The following is a 22,430-nucleotide window of genomic DNA, read 5'->3' as shown; positions in this document are numbered from 1 at the left end:
AGGCATAATGCCAAGCACGGAGCCCAGTGCCAGGCTTGAACTCATGACCCTGAGATCAAGGTCTGAGCTGAGATCAAGAGTCAGACGCTTAATCGACTGAGCCACCCAGGTGCCTCTTAATTTCATTTTTTTTAAATTGAAAGACAATTGACATACAACATATTAGTTTCAGGTGTACAACATGATTCAATATTTATATATAGTGAAATGATCACCATAATATGTCCAATTAACATCCATCACCACACATAGTTACAAAGTTTTTTTCTTATGATGAAAACTTTTAAGATTCACTGTCAGAGCAACTTTCAAATATACCATACAGTATTATCAACCATAGTCCCCAGGTTGTGTATGACTTCTCCTTGGCTTATTTATTTTATAACTGTAAGTTTGCATCTTTTGACCCCTTCCCATATTTTGCTTATCCTCCACTCCTCCTCCTCTGGCAACCACAATCTGTTCTCTGTGTTTATGAGTTTGATCTTTTGTTTCGTTTTGTTATAGATTCCACATATAAATGGGATTATAGGTACAAGAAAAGAAAGCTCTCTGTTCAGATCTGCCTATTTTTTAATTGGGTTGTTTTCTTTCTTTTGAGTTGTTTGAGTTCTTTATATATTTTGGATATTAATGCATTATCAAATACATGATTGTACAGTTCATCTTTTGCACTGGTCTCTAAACTGACCATTCTTAAAGATAACTGGTGTTCGTTTTTATCATTATCCATCTTAAACTGATAATTTTTGTCAGCTTGTAGTTCATACCTGGAAAGATAGTTCTGGGGCTTCAGTCCATACGCAGGTAGGAGAGAAGGTAGATGGAGATAAAGGACTGCTGCTCCAGAGAATAGCCACACAGGGTGGACTCATACCAGGGCTGATCTTTGCCCATTTTTAAGCCGGGTTCTGTGTCTTCATGTAAGAGTTCTTTATATAATCTGGATATAAGTCCTTTAAACAGACATAAAATTTGTGAATGTTTTCTTATGGTCTGTGGTTTGTCTTTTCATTTATTTAGTGCTACCTTTTTAAGTGTAAAATTTTAATTTTTTTGTTAAGTCTAATTTATCAATTATTTTCCTTTATGATATCATATCTAAGAATTCTTTGCCTCCTAGAGTCATGAAAATTTTCTGTTATTTTTTTTCTGGAAATTTTAGAGTTTTGATTCTTACATGTAGTCTCTGATCCATTTAGAAGTTTTCTTTATTTTATATGAATTATTGATATTCTTTTAAATATTAGTAGAGTTCATCAGTGAAGCCATGTGAGGCTGGTGTTTTCTCTGTGGGACTATTTTAAGTTATCAATTTAAAATTAAATATTCAATTTCTTTACTTTTTATATGCCTACTCAAATTTTCTATTTCTTCTTGAGTCCGTTTGATCATTTGTATCTTTGTAGGAATTTGTTCATTTCATCTAAATTGTCTAATTTGTTGGCTTAATAGTATTCCCCTTTAGTTCTTTGTCTTTCTGTATAGTTGGCAGTGCTTTCAGATTTCTTTTTTCTTCTATCTGGTCAGAAAGTTGGGGCTTTCATTAAAAAGTGTGTGTTCTGTTGCACACTTCTGTGACTATGCCTGCATCCAGGGCTAAATGGCAGGAAGACAGAGAGAATATAAAGTGGTGAGAGTTGACCCCACTCTCTTGGGATCAGAGAGGAAGGTTTCCTTCCTAAGAGTTTTAGTTCCTATTCTTTTGGGACTTCTAATGTCACTGCCAGTGGGATTGCTTGAGGGCTGGAAGTTAGGAGAAAAAATGGGGGGATTTTTGCACTCCCTTCCTCACTCTGCAAGTCAGAATAAGGGGTCTTCTCTTGGAGTTCTCTGTCTCTGATCCTCAGTACCTAGCTCTGGGTTTCAGGGTGTGCAGCTGCATTGCATTCAGTCTGGGGGATACTGGAGGCGAAAAATGGCAAACTCATGATTAGTTTGGTGATACTTCGAGTTCTGGCAGTTTTCCTTCAAGTTCCTTGTTACTAGTTGCTTTTCAGAATCCTCACATAGCTAGTTGCTCTGTGCATTCTGTTCAGTTATATAGTTGTGTTCAAGGGGAGACATATGCTTATTCTACTTTACTGTACTCAAAACCCTGATATGTTTTTAATTTGTCTATCCTCCTTCCACCTTAAGCCTGTTGCTTTTCTCCCTTTTATTTATTTGTTTTTTGGAAAATCTTGTAGAATTTTGCCATCTAAAATGAAGTGTGTATTGCTACGTATAACTCATGTAACACTGCAGATTCCATTTATTTAATCATTATACAGAATTTTTAGTAACTTAACTTTAATATGTTTTCATTTGGAAAAGTTTCTTTTCTTTTCTGATCAATCTCATCATTCTCCAGATTGATGTGTTCTCTAGATTTCCTTCTAATTTCTGGAAACAAAATAGACTGAGATTAAAGAACACCCCTCAGATTTTGGAGAAAACAATATACATTTTATCATGTTATTGAAGTTATTTACACAGAGAATAGAATTCTCACATTAAGAATTAGGCAGTAGACCATTAACAAGCTTTAAGTAACTAACTGGCCAACTCTGGAGAATCATTAACAAACGTTAAATAAGTAAATTCCTGCCACTACCCATTCTGCAGTGAACTGTATGGAGGAGGAAGCAGACATTTTCAAGCATTTCAGACGGATGTAGAGTGTAGCTAACTGCCTTTTGTTTTAAAAGCTGCTAAAGGGCATCCCAAAGGAATCCCAAATATATTTGAGAAGATTTGGTGAAACTATCTAGTTTTTGTTTGTTTGAGTTCCTTTATTTTGAAGGAGAGAGCAAGTGGAGGGGAGGGACAGGACAGAGAATCCCAAGCAGGCTTCACACTGTCAGCACAGAGCCCAATTCTCCTGTGAACCGTGAGATCATGACCTGAGCTGAAATCAAGAGATGGATGCTTAACCAACTGAGCCATTCAGGCGCCCCAAAACTGTCTGGCTTTTCAAAAGTGATGTAATATAACAGAAATTTGCAATGAAAAAAGAAACTTAAAAGTTTAATAATTAATTTATAATCATGAGGTCTATTTGTACTGTTCTGAAGTCCTCTTGTGGGATCTCAACTTCTGAGGGACATTGTAAGAATCTGATGAAATCTATGGTCTATATCTCCAGAAATGTTAGGGATACATAGACATATACATTTGCATATACGTATGCAAGTGACTAAGGAGGTCCTTTTAATGCTCATGTGTGAATTCCTAGGGCAGAGATAGATTCCAGTTAAGAAATCCTGCAGTATTGGGGCGCCTGGGTGGCTTAGTCAGTTGAGTGTCTAGACTCGTGATTTTGGCTCAGGTCATGACCCCAGGGTCGTGGGATCTAGCCCTGTGTGGGTTCCATGCTGAGTGTGGAGCCTACTTAAGATTCTTTGTCTCTTTCCCTCTGCCCCCTCCCCTTGCTTGTGCTTGCTCTCTAAAAAAAAAATAATAATAATTAAAAAAAGAAAAAAAAGAAGTCCTGCACTAAGATAACCAGGTATCTTTGTCTAGTTAGGGTTGGGATCATTTTCAAAAATCTCTGCCAGGTAAAAATGTGTTCTGGGTAATGCCTTTGGCAGGGTGAGGTGAGTTGAGCTTTAATTCCCACTATGGTTCAGGTGTGAGATGTTGTAGATAACTTCCTGTATATTATCAGTAATGCTTGGAGAGATAGTAATTCATAAAGTTATTCTCAATCTATAGTGTACAACTGGAAATTCTAGCTCACATCTTTTAACTTACAGCATGGGTGCTGATGTGCTCCAAGTTTGTTTAACAGTGAAGACATACATATTCAGGGAATATATGGGGCTACAAAAACTCCCTGGGGCAATGTGTCTCTGCTTGTCTTTACCATGCTGCAGTAATAGGGCTGCAGAAGTCAAGTGGTATAGTGGATATGATCCCAACTTAGTTGTTAAAAGACCTAAGGACAGGGGTGCCTGGGTGGCTCAGTTGGTTAAGTGTCTGACTTTGGCTTAGGTCATGATCTCACAGCTTGTGAGTTTGAGCCCCGAGTCGGGCTCTGTGCTGACAGCCTGGAGCCTGCTGAGGATTCTGTGTCTCTCTCTCTCTGCCCCTACCCTGCTTGTGCTCTCTGTCTCTCATAAACGAACAAATGTTTAAAAAAATAAAAAAGACCTGAGGACAAGTCCCATTCTTTAGCTTCCCTAGCATAAATCACTTAATATTGCCAACGCTTACTTTCTTCTTTGGTAAACCAGAAATAGTAATAACTGTTCTTTTTGCAGGATATTCTGAGGATCCATGAAAATAGTACATGTATGTGATTTTTTAAAATATATAAACCTATCGATTGAAACGTAAAGAGACACATCGCTGTGATGAATGGAAACTTCATTCATTCACCCTGCATTTTTTCATCAGCAAGTACCTACAAATCTAACATGCATAGGGAATTTTTTTACTTCCTTATACTCCTGGCTGGAAATATGGCCCTACTATCTCTCAGATACTTTTTAGAATCTGTCCATCTTGTATAGAAAAAAGAGAATAAAAGGATGCTTAGTGTTAGAGAATGAGGAAGTCAAACGATCTATGTAATATTTGAGTTGAAGAAAATCAGTAATCAAGTAGTTTATATTAGCTCTTAAATTGATAGTCAAAAAGAGCAGGGTGATTTTAGGCTTTCCTGGAAATAGTGAGATCTTATCCTGCCCCACATCCTGGGTCAGAGATGGGGAAATGATAATAGCTGCCATTTCCTGAGAGCTTTCCTATCTTTACATATGTTCTATCTCATTTAATCATCACTTGCCTAAGGTCCTACAGAGGTTGTTCCAAGTTGAAATTCCAACTCTGGTCCTTTTTTTTTTTTTTTTTTAAATTTTTTTTTTAATATTTATTTATTTTTGAGACAGAGAGAGACAGAGCATGAACGGGGGAGGGGCAGAGAGAGAGGGAGACACAGAATCGGAAGCAGGCTCCAGGCTCTGAGCCATCAGCCCAGAGCCTGACGCGGGGCTCGAACTCACGGACAGCGAGATCGTGACCTGAGCCGAAGTCGGAAGCTTAACCGACTGAGCCACCCAGGCGCCCCCCAACTCTGGTCCTTTTACCTGCATAGTCCATGCTCATAGCTACCCATCAGAGGAATGGGGCTGAATTAGAGCAAGCTGAACTGGCATTTGCCTCTTCTAAGATTCATAGGGATCAATGTTAATTCACATTTTTTAACCTTGAAAGCTCAGAGCAAACTTTGAGCTTGCTCTTTAGGACTTACAGACGGTGATAACTGCCATCTGAACACAAGATGGGATTCAGATGGGATCAAGTTTTAGCTTTAAGAAATATGGATCTCTGAGCTCCACTTACTAATTTTTGAAATTCTTAAATGAGTGAATTTACAATATTTAATCTATTTTCTGAGAGGTCGTTTTCAAGCATATTGGAATTTAAATTTCTGAGTTATTAGAACATATGAAGCAATATGCTTATTATAACTTGTAAATATAGTGCATTTTGTCCATTATTATTAGAAAGAAAAATGTGCTGGTGTTTTCCACAGGTGTAGTCAGATGCAGACTGAGGGGCTGAATTCCCCCTTGGTCTGCTCTTTTAGCTGTAGTCTGCTGGTTACAATACTGATGTGGCAGAACAGAAGAAACCAAAGGCTGAATTTTAAATAACATTCTTAGTTGTTTAGACCCTCTTAAAATATTTAGAATATCTAGCTATATGTCTGAATCATATGCTGTACTGGGTGGGAGGTAAAATTAGGAAATTTTGGCTGGCTACTGCTACATTATAATTTCTCTAGAAACCTCAAGAAAATAATGGACTCAAGCATGCCTTGAGCTGTTTTCTGAGAAACTATGGCAACAGGGCTTTTAATTAAAGCTGAACTAGTGTGTGTAGCTTAGAAAAACAGATACTGCCAAACTGATAGCAAGAGTGTATGGGAATAATCCAGGAAACTAAAAAAAAAAATCTTTTTAGATATATGATAATTCTTTGTTATCTATATTGTTCAAAGAAATAGTAGGAAAAAAAAGAAACAGTAGGAAAGTCTTTTAGTGGATGTCAATATTTGGCCTTGGAATATCCTGTATTGATTTTCTGTAAGCAAATATAGTTTCCTAATTATGCTTTTTAAGGTTAGTATTCAAATTATGTTTCCTGAGTGCAGGTTAAATGACCTTGGAAGGGCTAGCCTGGAGGCATCCTCCTTTGCAAGGGCAACCAACCCGGGATAGTCAAAAAGGATGATCTTTCCATTTTGATAACGGAGACTATATGTGTGCCACAGTGAGACAATATGTGTGCCACAGTGAGACAGCTCGTGGGCTGTTGATCAACAAATTAGTAAACTAGCCTCCAGCTGAGCTGAACCATTTACAGCCAACATGCTAGAGTTTGTAAACTCAGAGCATACCAAAAAGTAGTTAAAAAACCCCAAAAAGTAAATGGGAAGTCAAGAGTTGCCATTTTTCTAGGATCAAAATATGTGTTATGCTCATAACTCCCAGTGATGGAGAGATTTTATCACCTTCTTTGCCATGGAAAGTTTGAGTTTATGTCTATTGCTTTGATATCCCACCTGATTAGTGCTCCCATTCACTCTTAAAAATGTATGTTGTTTGGAGCATGAATTGTAAATCACTTGGTAAGGGCAATAACAGAGAAGATGAGCCTCTAATGAAATAAAATGCAACGATGACAAATGTAAAGTTCATAAGCCAGAGACAGTGTAGGAACTGGCTCTTAAAATAGTCTGTTATCCAGTCTCCTTGGTTCTGGCTTGCAGTTTACCTTTTATTGTACTGTTAGCAGAGTTAGCTAGTATAGTATAGTATAGTATAGTATAGTATAGTATAGTATAGTATAGTATAGCTAGTAACAGTATAATCAGATCTGATCTTCCACACCTTTTGCTTAATGGCTTCCCATTGCTTACAGTATACCCTTTCTCAGTCTCAGCTCCACCCTACCTCTAATGCGTACATTACCTAAACACAGCTGTTCAATGTTCCCTGTCCTTCTCTGTGTGTTCCTACTTTTCCCAGTGCCGGAATTCCTCTACTCTTTGTGTGTGTGTAGCGAACTCCTACTCATACTTAAAAACGAGGACTGAACATCACCTTTTTCCTTCCTTTATCTCACAATCCCCACTTAATTCTCTCAAACATTCTCCTCTGTAGGACTAGGTGTAGGGATTTACACATCTGTCTTCCTAAGGCAGGTGCTCTGTACAGTTGACCCTTGATGCAGGGGTTGGGACATCAACCCCCACAGCAGTTGAAAATCCACGTATAACTTTTGGCTCCCCCCCAAAACTTAACTACTAATAGCCTACTGTTGACCGGAAGCCTTACCAATAAAATAAATAGTTGATTAACACATATTTTGTATGTTATATGTATTATATACTGTATCCTTATAGTAACATAGAAAAAATGTTATTAAGAAAACTCAAGAAAGAGAAAATGCATTTATAGTACTGTGCTGTATATAAAAAACAAAACAAAATTGTATGACCTGTCAGAATGGCTAAAATCAACAACTCAAGAAACAACAGGTGTTGGTGAGGATGTGGAGGAGGGGGGAAACCTCTTGTACTGTTGGTGGGTGTGGTCACTATGGAAAACAATATGGATGTTCCTCAAAAAGTTAAAAGTAGAACTACCCTATGGTCCAGCAAAGGCACTATCAGGTATTTACCCAAAGAATACAAAAATACTAAGTCTAAGGGATACATGCACCCTGATGTTTATAGCAGCATTATTACAATAGCTAACTTATGGAAACAGCCCAAGTGTCCATGGATTGACGGGTGAATACAGAAGATGTGGTATATACACAATGGAATATTACTCAGCCATAAAAAAGTACAGAATCTTGCCATTTGCAACAACATGCATGGAGCTAGAGAGTATTATGTTAAGCAACATAAGTCAGTCAGAGAAAGACAAATACCATATGATTTCACTCATATGTGCAATTTAAGAAACAACAAATGAACAAAGGGGGGAAAAATGGAGAGAGGAACGCAAACCAAGAAACAGACTCTTGGGGCACCTGGGTGGCTTCTTCGGTTGAGCGTCCTACTTCAGCTCAGCTCATGCTCTCCTGGTTCGTGAGTTTGAGCCTTGCGTCGGACTCTGTGCTAACAGCTAGGAGCCTGGAGCCTGTCTCAGATTCTGTGTCTCCCTTTTTCTGTGCTCCTCCTCCACTTGCGCTCTGTCTCTGTCTCTCTCAAAAATAAAAAAAACATTAAAAAAAGAAGAAGAAGAAACAGACTCTTAGCTATACAGGACAAACTGGTGGTTACTAGAGGGGAAGGAAGGAGAGGAATGGGTGAAATAGGTGATGGGGATTCAGGAGTGCACTTGTGATGAGCCCTGGGGGTTGTATGGAAGTGTTTAAATCTCTGTATTGTATACCTGAAACTAACATTACCCTGTGTTAACTAACTGGAATTTAAATAAAAATGTAAAAAAGAAAAATCTGCGTGTGGACCTGCGCTGTTCAAACCTATATTATTCAAGGGTCAACTGTAGTTTTTATCTTGTCTCCACAGCCTTGTGTGGCGTGTGGCACAGAATGGGTACTTACTATTTGTTGAATATTTGATGTTTGGTAAATATTTGATGAATGGATGAGTGGGCTTAAGTGGGTAAAGTAATTGGAGTCACTAGGGCATATTTGAGAAAACACAGAGTAGTTGAAATTTGGTTCTGCTGTTTTCCCTCTTCCCTTTTTCTCATTCTTCTGCTCCTCCAGGTGCCTGTTTCTTGGCTTCTCAGAACACTTTCTTCAGGGTCTCACCTGGGCTTGCCTTACCCCTGAATTCCCCTCAGCTTCTAAAATCCCTTTTGCCTTTCTTCCCCAAACTTCTATCTTCACCTCCCATCAGAATGTCATTTCCATACTGAAGAATGCAGCTAGATATAATTAGAGGATAATCACTTCAGGTTAATTCATTCCAGGTTATAAAAGACTGACAGGGAGACAGCAGGAAGTGTCTGATATTTGAATTCCACAATAGAAAGGCTTGCTTTGTCTGTTCAGATTTCTGACTGTGTATAACCTTCCCTTTCATATAGTATATTAATGCCATCACTAAACAGGTTTTCATGCCAGGGTTTCGGATTATGTCATTCAATCTTGACAAAGGAATATTTTGAGAGAGGCCTGACTGTAACCAGTTTCAGCAATATTAATGTCTTTGTTCAGCAGTATTTGTGCAATTATTTGGATATTTTATTGCTTTTTTTGGTATTTTTTTATATACATGAACGAACATTGGAAATACTAATGATGGTGATAAGGAAATTAAGTTTTATTCAGCTAATGAACTTCAGGCAAAGATATAAAAAAATCATGTGAGGCAAGAGTTGATTCTTAGTCTCAAATGGATGCTCACCAATTTTAACCCTCCGTGTAGTCTTTTTTTTTTTCATAATTTTTTTTTCAACGTTTATTTATTTTTGGGACAGAGAGAGACAGAGCATGAACGGGGGAGGGGCAGAGAGAGAGGGAGACACAGAATCGGAAACAGGCTCCAGGCTCTGAGCCATCAGCCCAGAGCCTGACGCGGGGCTCGAACTCACGGAGCGCGAGATCGTGACCTGGCTGAAGTCGGACGCTTAACCGACTGCGCCACCCAGGCGCCCCCCTCCGTGTAGTCTTTTATTATTTGGGAAAAAAAAGCAAAAGTAAGGAAAATGTATGGAATTCTGGAACTCTACTTCAAAATTGTATACAAAAGGGGAGCTATAACTAAGGATTTTTTAATTTTATATTTTGGTTTCCAGGCCAGAAACCTAAGTCTCTCAGTGTGACTTTGCACATTTTATTTCTTCTGTGTTTTCAAAAAACCGTTCGGTACAATTGAGGGGCCACCTGTAAAAGGGAAGGAGATATGCTTGGGTTTCCTTCAAGCTGCCCCTTCAACGTTGTTAGCTCTTGCTTTAAATCCTTCTAGCAGCTGAAATCTAGCTAATCGATACCTTTGCTGCAACTACGTTAGTAGATCCCCAAATCAGAGCCCTGCAAAACCAGGATATGACACAGGCCCCTGGACTGGGTACTGAGATTTATGAGATGAGGCCAGAGGTTCTGAAACCATCACCACTTCCCTTCCCTGTTTTCCTCATCCATCCAGGAACCACCAGAGCCTGGAGGGCAGTTTACTCTGGGCCACGAATTCTGAAGGGCTCGGTCTTACTAGAACAGTGAACTCAACTGACTGAGAGAGGCCTTTCTGTCAGAAGCTTAAGTGGAATAAAATCAGATTGAATAAGACCTACCCTTGCCTTTGTGGAACTCTCTTTCCTCCCTTCATCTTATAGTGATGTATCATTCACGGAGAAATTTGTCATTCACTGAAGTTAGTGTTCATGTTTTCTTTTTTCTCTTCTTTGGCTATACCTGCGTTTTCCTGAGAGTTGCTATACTTGTGCATAGAATCAAAAGGTAAATGGGGTTTGTTGTTATTTATTTTTTCTGGCTTTGCACATGGGATTTTAGTAATGGGACTAGGAGAATGGAAAAAAGTAACCGGAAAAACTTTTTGTATGCTGGTATCTCTTCTCCGTAGAACTTAAAGATTTAGTTAGGCAGTATTTGTGGTTATTGCCTATTTATTGTAATTTTTGTTTTATTTTTGTATGTAAAACATTCACATGATTCAAAAATTAAAACATAAAATAAAAATATATCAGTGAGAATTCTTATGCCATTCTTGTTCCTCATATGTAAGGAAATCTTAGATTACCACTGTTCTAAGTTTATTGTGAATCCTTTATTATTTTTCTTTTTACAAGGAAATAAATATATATTTTGTTTTTCTCCTTTTTCATATGCGTAGTAATGTGCTGTATTCACTGTTGTGCATCTTGTTTTATCCACTTAATGTATCTTGGAGAACTTTCTATAGAGAGTGCTCTAATTTTTTTTTATAGGTGCATAGCATCCCCTTTGATACAAATATAATTTAGTTAATCATCCCCTATTTATGACATTTGGGAATTTTCTAATCTTTTATTACAAACCGTGCTTAAATATAAAACACATTTCACATGTGTGCAAATGTTGTCTGTAAGATGAAACCCCAGAAGGAGAATTATGGTGCCAAAGATTTATGTATTTCAATTTTGATAAATACTATCATATGGCCTTCCATAATGGTTTGTCTTAGTTACTGATGCTTCATAATATGTCCTCTCTTATTGGGATGTTCTTTTGCTTGGCTATTTTTTTTTAAGTTTATTTATTTATTTTTAGAGAGAAAGAGACAGGAAGAGAGAGAAAGAGAGCTGGGGAAAGGCAGAGAGAGAGAGAGGAAGAAAGAGAATCCCAAGCAGGCTCTGTGCTGTCAGTGCAGTGCTGGGCTTGATCTCAGTAACCATGAGATCATGACCTGAGTGGAGATTAAAAGTTGGATACTTAACCAAATGAGCCGCCTAGGCACCCTTTGCATTGCTGTTTTTATTTTTTCCTGTTTTATATGAATATTAGAACAACGTTGTCTAATTCTAAGAGAAAGATTAATATTTTTATAGAGATCATGTTAAATGTAAATTTTGTTAAAGGAGAACTGAGTCTTTGTGATCTTGAGTTTTCCCATCTAATAATTGGTATGCTTTTCTATTTTAATTAATTAATTTTTTTTTTCAACGTTTATTTTTGGGACAGAGAGAGACAGAGCATGAACGGGGGAGGGGCAGAGAGAGAGGGAGACACAGAATTGGAAACAGGCTCCAGGCTCCCAGCCATCAGCCCAGAGCCCGACGCGGGGCTCGAACTCACGGACCGCGAGATCGTGACCTGGCTGAAGTCGGACGCTTAACCGACTGCGCCACCCAGGCGCCCCGTATTTTAATTTATTTTTTAATTAATTAATTTATTTCGAGAGAGAGAGCACGAGTGGGAGAGGGGCAGAGAGAGAGGGAGAAAGAGAGAATTCCAAACAGGTTCTATGATGTCAATGCAGAGCCTGACACAGGGCTTGAACTCATGAACTCTGAGTTCATGACCTGAGCCGAGATCAAGAGTGGGATGCGCAACTGACTGAGCCACCCAGGTGCCCCTATGCTTTTCTATTTTAAACTCTTCTTTTGTGGAAGAGTCTTTTTCATGTATTTTCCCATTTCTTGTTAAGATTATATCCAGTATTTTATCTTTTTGGTTGTGATTAAAAGTGGGTCTTTTTTTCATTATATCTTCTGTTTGTAGTTTCTATATATGAAAATTATTGGTTTCATTATTTTAACCTCATAGTCTGCTTACTTACCTATTTTACTGTTTGTAATACAGTGGAATCACTGTAGATTCAGTGGAATCTTTTGTGTTTTCCAGGTATACAGACATATCATCGGGGGTGCTGGCTGGCTCAGTCAGTAGAATGTGTGGCTTTTGATCTCAGGGCTGAGCCTCCTTGGGTGTAGAGATTACTTAAAAATAAAATAGTATATGTGCTGCCGAAGCGAGTACTAAAAATAAAATCTTAACAAAAAACCCCACAAAACCCCCAAACATATCACCTGCAAGTAGAGATTATTGTACATCCTCTTTTCCTATTGTGAATTTATTATTTCATTGGTATGTGTGGACATCCAGGAAAATGTTAAATAGTAGTAATGACAGTAGGTATCCTTTTCCAGTGCCTGACTTTACTGACGATATCTTTGGTATTTCCCTGGTAAGCATAAGCTGGGTATTGGGTTTAAATAAATACATTTTATTATGTTTCAGGACCATCCATCTGTGCTGGTAATTTATTCTCTGTTCTTTCAGCTCCACCTTGACCTTACATACTATAGTCCATACTATAGTCCCTGGAGTTGGGGTCCGGGACTCTGCATACTTTTCTCAGATGCCTTTGACAGCTGCTTCCTATTGGGATCTGTCAATAGGGGGCACTAGAGGGAGTCTGGAAGTTGGGAGGAGGGAGAAGCACTTACTGTCTCTTGTTGTTCCTGTCAGAGGTGCCCGGCCTAGTAAAGGTAGTTCACTTCAGACCTCCAGCTTTTTCTCAGGAATGTCAGAACCAGCTTCATCACCTCCCCTCATAGGTATCAGCCGAAGCCAGGCAGTGATCCCTCTTCAGAGGAATGAGCCCCAACTGAGAGGCACTTTCCTCCTCTGAGCCCCTGAGGAACTAATGGCCCCTGAACAGTGTGCCCCTTTCACCCTCTGAGCTCCAGCTTTGTGGAGCCTCTCCTTTGAGCGCCCACATTCATGTAACCTAATCTCTTCCCACCCTCACCCCAACTAATGGGTGGCAGCTGCATTTATTATGTCTGGGTTAGCTCAGTGTCCTCCTTTTGCTTTTCCAGTCCTCCAACACCTGTTTCACCAATTCCCTTTATTCAATCCCCTCTGTTGAGCTTGCTGATGAGCTGATGAGCTGATGAGCTTTCTGCTTTCCTGAAAGGACCCAGTCTGTGACTCATCTATTCCTGTCTTACTGAATGTTTTGATCCAGATTGTTTTCCGAATCCTTTGCCCCAGTGCTTTTTCTGTGCCAATGGGGATGATTGTGTGGTTTTTCTTTATAGACCTATGAAATATAATAATGGATTTTTCTAACTAACACTGGACTCTTCTTGAATTTCTCTAGTAAGTCTCCCTTCATCATGTGTTCTTTCACTGGGCTGCTGATCCTTCTTGATGATATTTTCATTATGATTGTTGCATTAATCTTTATACATGAGATTGGTCTGAGGTTTTCTATTTTTGGGTAGCCTATGTCAGGGTTCTATTTCAATGCTGTATTTGCTTCATAATAGTTTTAGGTTTCCCATTTTTTTTTTTTTTTTCTGAACTCTGGAACAGTTCCTATAGCATTTTACATCAGCCTTTACAAGCTTCTGTTGTTTTGTCTGGTTTTTGCTTCTTAAAGTTTGGTGGCATCCCTTTAGGAGATTCTCTGATACTGGTGCTAGTTTGGTATCATATACTAGGAGATTATCTTATTAAATTAATCCAGAATGACTCAAAAAATGATGTTTGATGCTGCATTAGCTGGTCTGGTTGAGAAAAGCTGGTCCAAACCAAACTGAAATAGGCAGTGTGTCTCTGGTGCCCTTTAATCCCATAATTATTGTACTATGTCTTTAAGTAATTCTGCCTCTTACCTGCTCCTCTTTTCCATCCTATTCTGATGCCAATGCCTGCTGAGGTTACCTACTCTGAACTGATACAGTTTTTGTTATATGACCCTGCATATATCACATATTTGCATGTTAATAACAGAATCATAAATATGTTCATGACAGAATCTTGGGTGCTGGTACTTTATGTTTTGTGTCTCTTGTGTCTTCTGTTTTAAGTTCTCCAAGTGCATTTACATCTGAGGTGAGACATAACTGTACTGGGTTGAGGAGAGTGTATCTTCCCACTGACTCAGTTAAATAGGTTTAATAAACTTAGCACTCAGAAACCTGAGGGGGGTCTCTGGCCTTCTTTTAAAAAAACTCCAAAACATCAGGGTCACCTTGGAGTGAATAAGGGAAAAATGGAAGAATGCCTTATTTAAATTTCTGATCCCATCTCTAGATTCATGGCTCATCATTTATTTTCAGTGCTGTTATGCATCCTCCTTTCTCTGACCAGTGGCCATTTTCTTGCCCTTGACCTTGTTGACTGCTTTGCTGTGACCCTGGCTTTTCTTACACAGTGGATTCTCCCCTCCTCCCACCATGAGCAGACCACCTCCTCCATTGCCCCATAATGTCTCCTGAGCATACTTCTTTATGTCCCCTTCATTGCGTCACTTATTTTTAAGTCTGTGTTCTCCTTTGGACTGGTTGTTCCTGAGGGTGCATTGTGTCTATTAATTTTTGTTTTCAGTGTTTAGTACAGTGCTGCACACATAGGAGGGTTCAAAAAATATTGGTTGAATTATTGAATGAATAAAGCCCAAGTAAAAGTGGAGAAAAAAGAAAAATAAATGGCGAATGGCTACATGACTTCAGTACTATGTGCTAGACGCTAAAAGGTGGGTTCTGAGTAATCTACTTGCACTGTATGAAAAGTAAGCATAATGCTTTCATTCAGAGAGGATTTAACTTATATTTGATTTACGCTTACAGTGCAGATGCTTTTCTGGCAACACACCTTCTAAATCTGCTTCCTCAGAAGGTGTATATCAGAATAAATCAGAAAGACAGTTTTCAAGGCTATGGAAGTCTAAAAATCCTCTGGTAGCTTTATAATAATCCACCTTTTGTATCAGAAAATTTGTGTTTATTTTCCCTGCATCAGGAAATTTGGTCCTGCTTCAGGAAATGATAGTAGAGATAAGAGAATGAACGGGAATAATAAGAGATGCTAAAAATAGATCCACTGGGAGATCGAGATGACCTGAAAGCAGAGGATTAAGTTGAGGGGTTTGAGGGAAATTAAAGCTCTTTCCATGGTGCCTCCACCTGGAAAGTATAAATATAGAGCATGGGATTATGTTTAGCTTGAATGTTTTTCCATCTTGAGCAGCTAGAAAAATTTTAATTGGCAATCTGTGTTTGGATGACAACGGGAGGATTTAGAATTCTTTGGACCCACTTTAGCTACAGAAGTTATTCATGAATATATAAATATTGTTACCCTTATCTTACTGCTGCACTGATGCTACCTGCCCAAGGTAGACCTTAATGTACTTAGGTATTCTTTATTCTTTATCTCTAGGTAGATATTTTATGTTTTAGTTTTCTCTTTCTTATCAGTGTACTAAATTATGTTTAGTTATGCTGAATTGTGTAGGGAGAGTGGGACAGTTTTGGAGAAAATTTACATATATGTGCTTACCATTGAATTACATTAAGAGTTAAAATTAATCTTTGTAAAGAGTTTAGCATTACCCCCAAATAAGGAAAAATTGTTTGACAGGGATGGTATAAATTCGCTGATTTTATAACCTTACTTCAGAAGTGTTTATTCCTTTTGGTGAGACAGTTTGGTTTTATCAACTGTGATATAAGAAGGCTGATTCTTACCTCTAAATCAATATGAGTGCCTTCATTCCTATCCCACAGAGTTAGTTTCTGTCTTCCTTTAGGGAATGGGGAATGTGAGTGGAGGAGAGAAACCAAGGGGACTCTATCTTATGGTTTCTCCAGCTGGAGTGTCCTTCCCAGGGAAATGTGCCTCCTCTCCAAAAGGTACACAATGTGGAGACCGCTGCTGCTGCCTTTACCTGAAATAAATGCACACTGGATCCCAGTAAAAGTTTTAGCAGTGTAGGGTTTAGGTGAATGCTCCAAAACTGTGGGGGTGGTGAAGGGAAGGGCCAGGGCTCTGTCAAGGTCAGGCCAGAACTCTTGGCCCAGGCTGTTCTGTCTCTTATTCTTTAACTCTTCTGTTTTTCTTTTTCTTGGTCTCTCTACATCCTAAGCAGAGGAATTTTCTCTTGTTCTCTGTGCTAGACTTTGCATCCTGCTCCTTCCCACCTCCCACCACTAGGGTGAAGGTCGATGCCTTTCTCCTTTTCTGCCATCTCTGAGAAGGGTAGGTGAACTTTGACTTGTGACTGCTGGCTTTGCCAATCTCTGCAGGATCTAGATGGGAAAGTAACATCCTTCCTATTTAATGCTATTTTGACTATGTATTTTTTGTGACCTGTTGCCCCAGCATTACTATGCCAAGACAACTTTTTAAATTAGCCAACCATTAAGGTGCCCAAATCAGTGATCCTTAATCCCTATGAAAAAAAAAAAAAAAAAAAAAAGCAGGCACAACTATGTTAGCCAATTCAATCAAAGTTTGGCCTGAAATAGAATATTGTAATCCATACCTTCTCCTACCTCATAAAATTAAATAAACATTTTTTTTTTTTTTAAAGCAAGCATTTGTACTTTAAACTCAAATGACCACATCCAGTACTTGGTAGCTTCTTTGCGTGTGTTTCCCACAATGCTCGTGGATATGTAGTTTTCACTCCTTTGTTGGAAGTATTCTAACCACAAAAGGGGTAAGCAGGGTCAAGTCCCTTTCCATCTTGCAAGAACATTGCCTCTCATTTTAGCTTACCTTTTTTTTTTTATTAAAAAAATTTTTTTATACTATGAATGAGAAGTTATTTAGGAACATTTTAGGGTACACAGGTGAAATGAGAGAACTTTCTTGCATTGTGGAAACAGCTTATACTTCTGATGGCTAAATTAAAATAAGGGACATGTTTAAAAATGAGAAAAGATGATTTTGTACATTTGGTGCTAAAAATGTCTTCCTCTCTAGATATGTTTAATTTATTGCTTTCATCAAATATCCTCCACCATAAAAGAATATTATTAAAAACCTTAGATGGCCAAAGCTGAGATGAAATAATATAAATTATGTCAGCCATCCTCTTAAAGCATGTTGACCTTAAAAAAAAAAGCCAGCTCTTTTACCAGCAAAATAAACTTTTTTGGGGAATAGCAGAGAATGGCATTTCAGGACAAGCAAACCATAGCAAGTCTAGAGAACAGGAGAGAGGGGCTTGCTTTTATAGGGGAAAGAAGGAAGCTGGAGGGGCTATTATGGCTTCTCACTGGCTGAATGTGGCAGTTTCCCACTGGCTGGGCTGTTGCTGGGCAAGTTATTCCTTCTTACTCCTGGGATAGGTTAACTAAGCTTTCTCCTGTTGAGGTATGCTTCTTAAGGTGGGTAGTAGTGCATGAGAACTCTCCTTTCAGGGTTTCTCAACTCCATTTTTAATGATATTTCCTTTATTTATTTTCACATTTCTCCCTTTGATCAAGATCTTTACTTGAAAGCATTGCTTGCTGATCAAGAGTTGGGGTTTTTGTATTTAGTGGTTTCGAACACTAAAGTGATTTCATCCCTTAGTGCCAAGAAGGACTTTTCTTGATTGTTATGTCCCAATTGCAGGGAAAGTGTGCAGACTGAAATCACTGAGGTCACATTTCAGTAACAGGGAAGGGTAGAAGGGAGAATTCTCAGGCATTTCCCATCTGAGGTTTGTATCTTATGCGTTTGAGATCATCTTGAAGCACCAAGCTAACATCACCGTATTGGGCATGTCATTTTTACAAAAGTTTGACAGTCAACAGGTATAAAGCTTAAAAACGATAATACAGAACAAGATAGAGAGCAGACATTCTGCAGGGAACTATCCTAGCTTAAAGGAGTCTTTTCTAAAAGCCTTGCAAAGTGGAGTTAGCTCGTTTACATTTCCCTTAGATGCAGGGGAACAGATAGAAGACTGAGGGATCTCCAACATCATGAGCAGATCAGAATTCTTGGTGACAGATCCAGTAGACAGAACGGTTTCTCCCTTTTGTGATAGATTGGGCTAAGAAAGAGAGGGAAGAAATAAAGTAAAATGCAATAGTGAGAAAAAAGTATACATGCTTGTTCCAGTCATCTTGGGAAAATGGTCTCTTTCAGCTATTAACCTGCTTCAATTCCTGGAAATCTTTATTTTCAGGTCACCACTTGGTGTGCAGGTCCAGTTAGGGTTTGGTGCTTTCTTTAGATGTGACACATGGATCCAAGAGTCTTTTCCTTGGGGTTTGGCAGCACAAGCGTTGGTTCCTTTGCAACATGGTTGAGAAGAGTCTTTGTGAAGATATCTTTTCCAATAGTTGAAATCTCCAGGCTGCAATCTGTGATGTTGTTGGTCTTTGTCTCCAGGGAACATGCTTTTGAGAGACTGTTCTGCTAAAGTATGGTTATTCTCAGTAGAAACAAAAAGAAGTATATCCCTCTTAACCAGCTATGGGTCAGAAGAAGCATGACCCAAGTGCATTGGGCATCCTGTGATTATCTCAAAGGGTGAGAGTTTATGGGTTCCAAAAATGGTAGACCTGAGATTCAGAAGGACTAATGGCATTGCTTTTGGCTAGCTTATTTGGAGAGTCTACAGATTTTGCCGGTTGAGTCTTAATAATGCTGTAGTGTGTTCTACTAACCCTGAGGATTGAGAGTGAAAGTAAGACTGGCCAAATGGCACAGGCTTGTTGAAGCATTTGGCTGGTGAAGTGAATTCCCTGGTTATGAAGTTTCAGGGGCATTCCCCAGGTAGAAGTGATATTTTAAAACATACAAGCCATTGCCAAGACATATTTATATCCATGAGACGGGAAGGTGTATAAAATCCATCTGCCAAACCTCAAATAGTTTATTGGGAAATTTAAAGTGTCCGGGGGCAGTGAGGACAGGTTTTCTTGAATTGTATTTCGGGCAGGAGGTGGCAAGAAAAGTAGGCACTCTTTGTGGCCTTAATATTTCCCCAACCAGTATTGGTTCATAAAGGTTATCATTTCATCAGTAGACCAATGATTCAATGTCTGTTTAGTAGTCAGTAATGGAAATTTTAGTCTCTGGTGGGCCTGGATTATTATTTGGTCCAAGTTTTCTTTCTTTCTTTCTTTCTTTCTTTCTTTCTTTCTTTCTTTCTTTCTTTCTTTCTTTCTTTCATCAAACCAATGGTTATTAGCTTTCCAATGTTGTTTTTCCTTCCTTGGGCTGATTATTGGAAATCTGTAGTCGGTTCTTCTACATTATCATTTGGGGGAGCATTCCTTAGGATCAGGACAGAGATATGGTCATTGATTCCTTTGAGAGCAGAGTTCTCTGTGGAAATATCTATTAGGTTGTTTCCTTTAGCTTCTAAAGAATCAAATTTGGAATGCCCAGGGACCTTGATAATAGCTAATAATTCCTGGACATGAAGACCATTTTGAATTTTGTCTCCACTGGAAGAGAGGAAGCCTCACTGTTTCCCATAGTATTCCAAAGTGATGAGCTACTCCAAAGCATGCCTGCTTCAGAAGGAATTGCAGTAGTATGCTCAGAATAATATTTATCATTTTCGTCTTTTAAATAAGAACTTTTGGTAAGCCATGAAAAGTTAGCATTATCAGGAGGCAATTTGTCAGAGTCAGGCAGTCATGAGGAGCATTATTGGCGAAAGAGGGAAGAAGGTTGGCAGGGTTTTCAGGAGGGAAAAGAAGAAAGAAAGTTAATGTTCAAGGGCAGGGGTATTTAACATTCTTTCCTATAAGGCTTTAAGGCTAAGTCATCCTGATCTTCCCAAATGATAGTGTCAGGTTTGTTTTTTTTCCCAAAACTTCATTTTGGGAAGTTCATGATGCCATGATCTAAATGGCATCTTGGGAAAGTGCCATTCCTGGAAATGACTTTGAGATCATGTGCCACAAATATCAAATCTGAGTTTGAGGAAACTGAAATTTTTCCTTGGATTCTTTGTGTACCTTTAAGTTTTAACATTGGGGCACCAGGCTCAGTTGGTTGAGATTCTGACTTCAGCTCAGGTCATGATCTCACCGTTTGTGAGTTTGAGCCCCAGACCGGGCTTGCTGCTATCAGCGCAGAGCCCACTTCGGATCCTCTGTCCCCCTCTCTCTTTGGCCCTTCTCTGCTCACACACACTCTCTCTCAAAAATAAATAAAACATTTTTAAAAAGTTTTGGGGTGCTTGGGTGGTTTGGTTGATTAAACAGCCGATTCTTGATTTCAACTAAGGTCATGATCTCTTGGTTCATGAGATCAAGCCCTGCTAACAGTGGGTTCCGTGCTAACAGTGTGGAGACTGCTTGGGATTCTCTCTCTTTCTCCTGTCCCCCTCCCTCCACCCCTCCTCTGCCTGCACTCTTACTTTCTCAAAAATAAATAAACTTAAAAGAAAAAGTTTTAACAAGTGGATACTGTCTTGTGAAGGGGTCTGAGCATCTAAGTCAGTCTTTAAAGGCTGGGAGAAATATGAAGGACTTTTTTCCCTCCCAAATAAAGACAAAGAGATATTGGCTGCCTTATCCTTAGGGATGGTAAGAAAGGTGCTACTTAAATTAATTACAGTGAAAAATTTGCTTTCAGTGGGGATGTATGCTGACAAAGTATGGGCATTTGGAATAATAGGGTGACAAGGGATACTAGTACAGAGGATAATAAGGCCCTGAGCCTTATAATCTGTTGATGCCTTATGGCTGATCCAATAGGGACAAATAGTATCTTTAAAGTTAGGTGTAGTGTTGTCAGGAGTAGAACACATAAAATATGTTTAAAGGTCATTTGATTCACCTGCTTGGCTATTTTGGTTCTTGGTATCAAATTCTAGAATTACCCCTTTCAGGAGGAAGAAATTCTGGCATGATACTTCCCTAAGAAATCTTGTCCCAATAAATGAACAGGGGCAGAGGAGCTAAGAACTGTTTTAGTACTCGGAGGCAGGGGCTTTTTAATGGCAGTGAGGCTGAACACCTAGAGTGTAGCTCTGGTGTTGATAAGATTCATTCCCCATCCGGAGAGTTGTTTCTCTAAGCGGAGTAAGAGGAGGGATTGAGAAAAGCTCCTGTGGTTGCTCAGGGCCCCATCATTGGGAGGGCACTGGAAAGACTGGGTAGAGGGCTGAAGGGACTTGGTGTGCTTGAGTTTTGTAACAATCCTTTTTCCAGTGTCCTGGCTTTTTGCAGTAATGAAAAAGGCCAGGAGAGATTCGGTTTTGTTTAGGGGCTTCCATTTGTTGGAGTTGAAAATTAAGGGTTTTAGTGGTCTTCCTTTTAGTTGAATCACCTAGGGTGTGGGCGAGCTGATTTACTAAATTAAAAAGCTGGAGTGGAGATGGTTTACCATTCCATCCCAGTCCTTTTAACTAGAAGGGGAAGGTCCTGGTTCAGCATATTGATGAACATAGAATTGAAGACTACCTGAATGGATTTGACATCTATAGGAAGGCCAGATTTTTTCTTGAAAACTCTTTCCTTAAAAACAACAGCTATAATAATAGTAATAATAATTCAAGGGCTTATTGACTTTTTTTGTTTATTTATTTTTTGAGAGAGAGAGAGAGCCAGCAGGGGAGGGTCAGAGAGAGAGACGGAGAGAGAATCCCAAGCAGGCACCGCATTGTCAGCACAGAGCCCTACGTGGGGCTTGAACTCACAAACTGTGAGATCATGACCCAAGCCGAATACAAGAATCAGACGCTTAACCGACTGAGCCACCCAGGCACTCCTCATTGACTTTTTTCTTAATGGCCAGAGTATTTTATTTATTTTTTTTAGTTTTAATTTATTTTGGGAGAGAGAGTACAAGCTGGGGCGTGGGGGCAGAGAGAGGAAGAGAGAGAATCCCAGGAAGTTCTGCACTGATAGTGCAGGGTTCAACGTGGGGCTTGAAACTACAAACCATGAGATAATGACTTGAACCGAAACCAAAAATCGGACGCCCAAACAACTGAGCCACCCAGGTGCCCCTCATTGACTCTTATGCCAATGAACAGGGTTTGAGAAAGCCCTAGGGATTGCCAGGTGAAGTCATTTAGTGATTGCCTGAGCCTCATTATATAACAAGGCAGGGGATTGTGTTCCTATCTGCAATTCCAGAGATTTTTCAGCATCAACCCAATTAGCTGTTTTCATCCAGTTGGTGGGCTTGACCTTCACCAACGAGCATGTGAACCATGTGGGTAGAAATCTGAGAAACCTGCATGTAAGTTTGAAACACTG

General features: G+C 39.2%; 1 protein-coding gene across 19 annotated transcripts in view; it reads left to right on the top strand.

Annotated features, from left to right (window-relative positions):
• DST (dystonin) overlaps nt 1-22,430 on the top strand; it is a 502,305-nt gene that overhangs the window by 16,766 nt on the left and 463,109 nt on the right. The window lies entirely within an intron of this gene.

This window comes from Puma concolor, chromosome B2 (genome assembly GCF_028749965.1).
Source record: "Puma concolor isolate L17-30 chromosome B2, mPumCon1.1.hap2, whole genome shotgun sequence".
NCBI lineage: Eukaryota > Metazoa > Chordata > Mammalia > Carnivora > Felidae > Puma > Puma concolor.
This window is presented reverse-complemented; position numbering and strand designations above follow the sequence as displayed.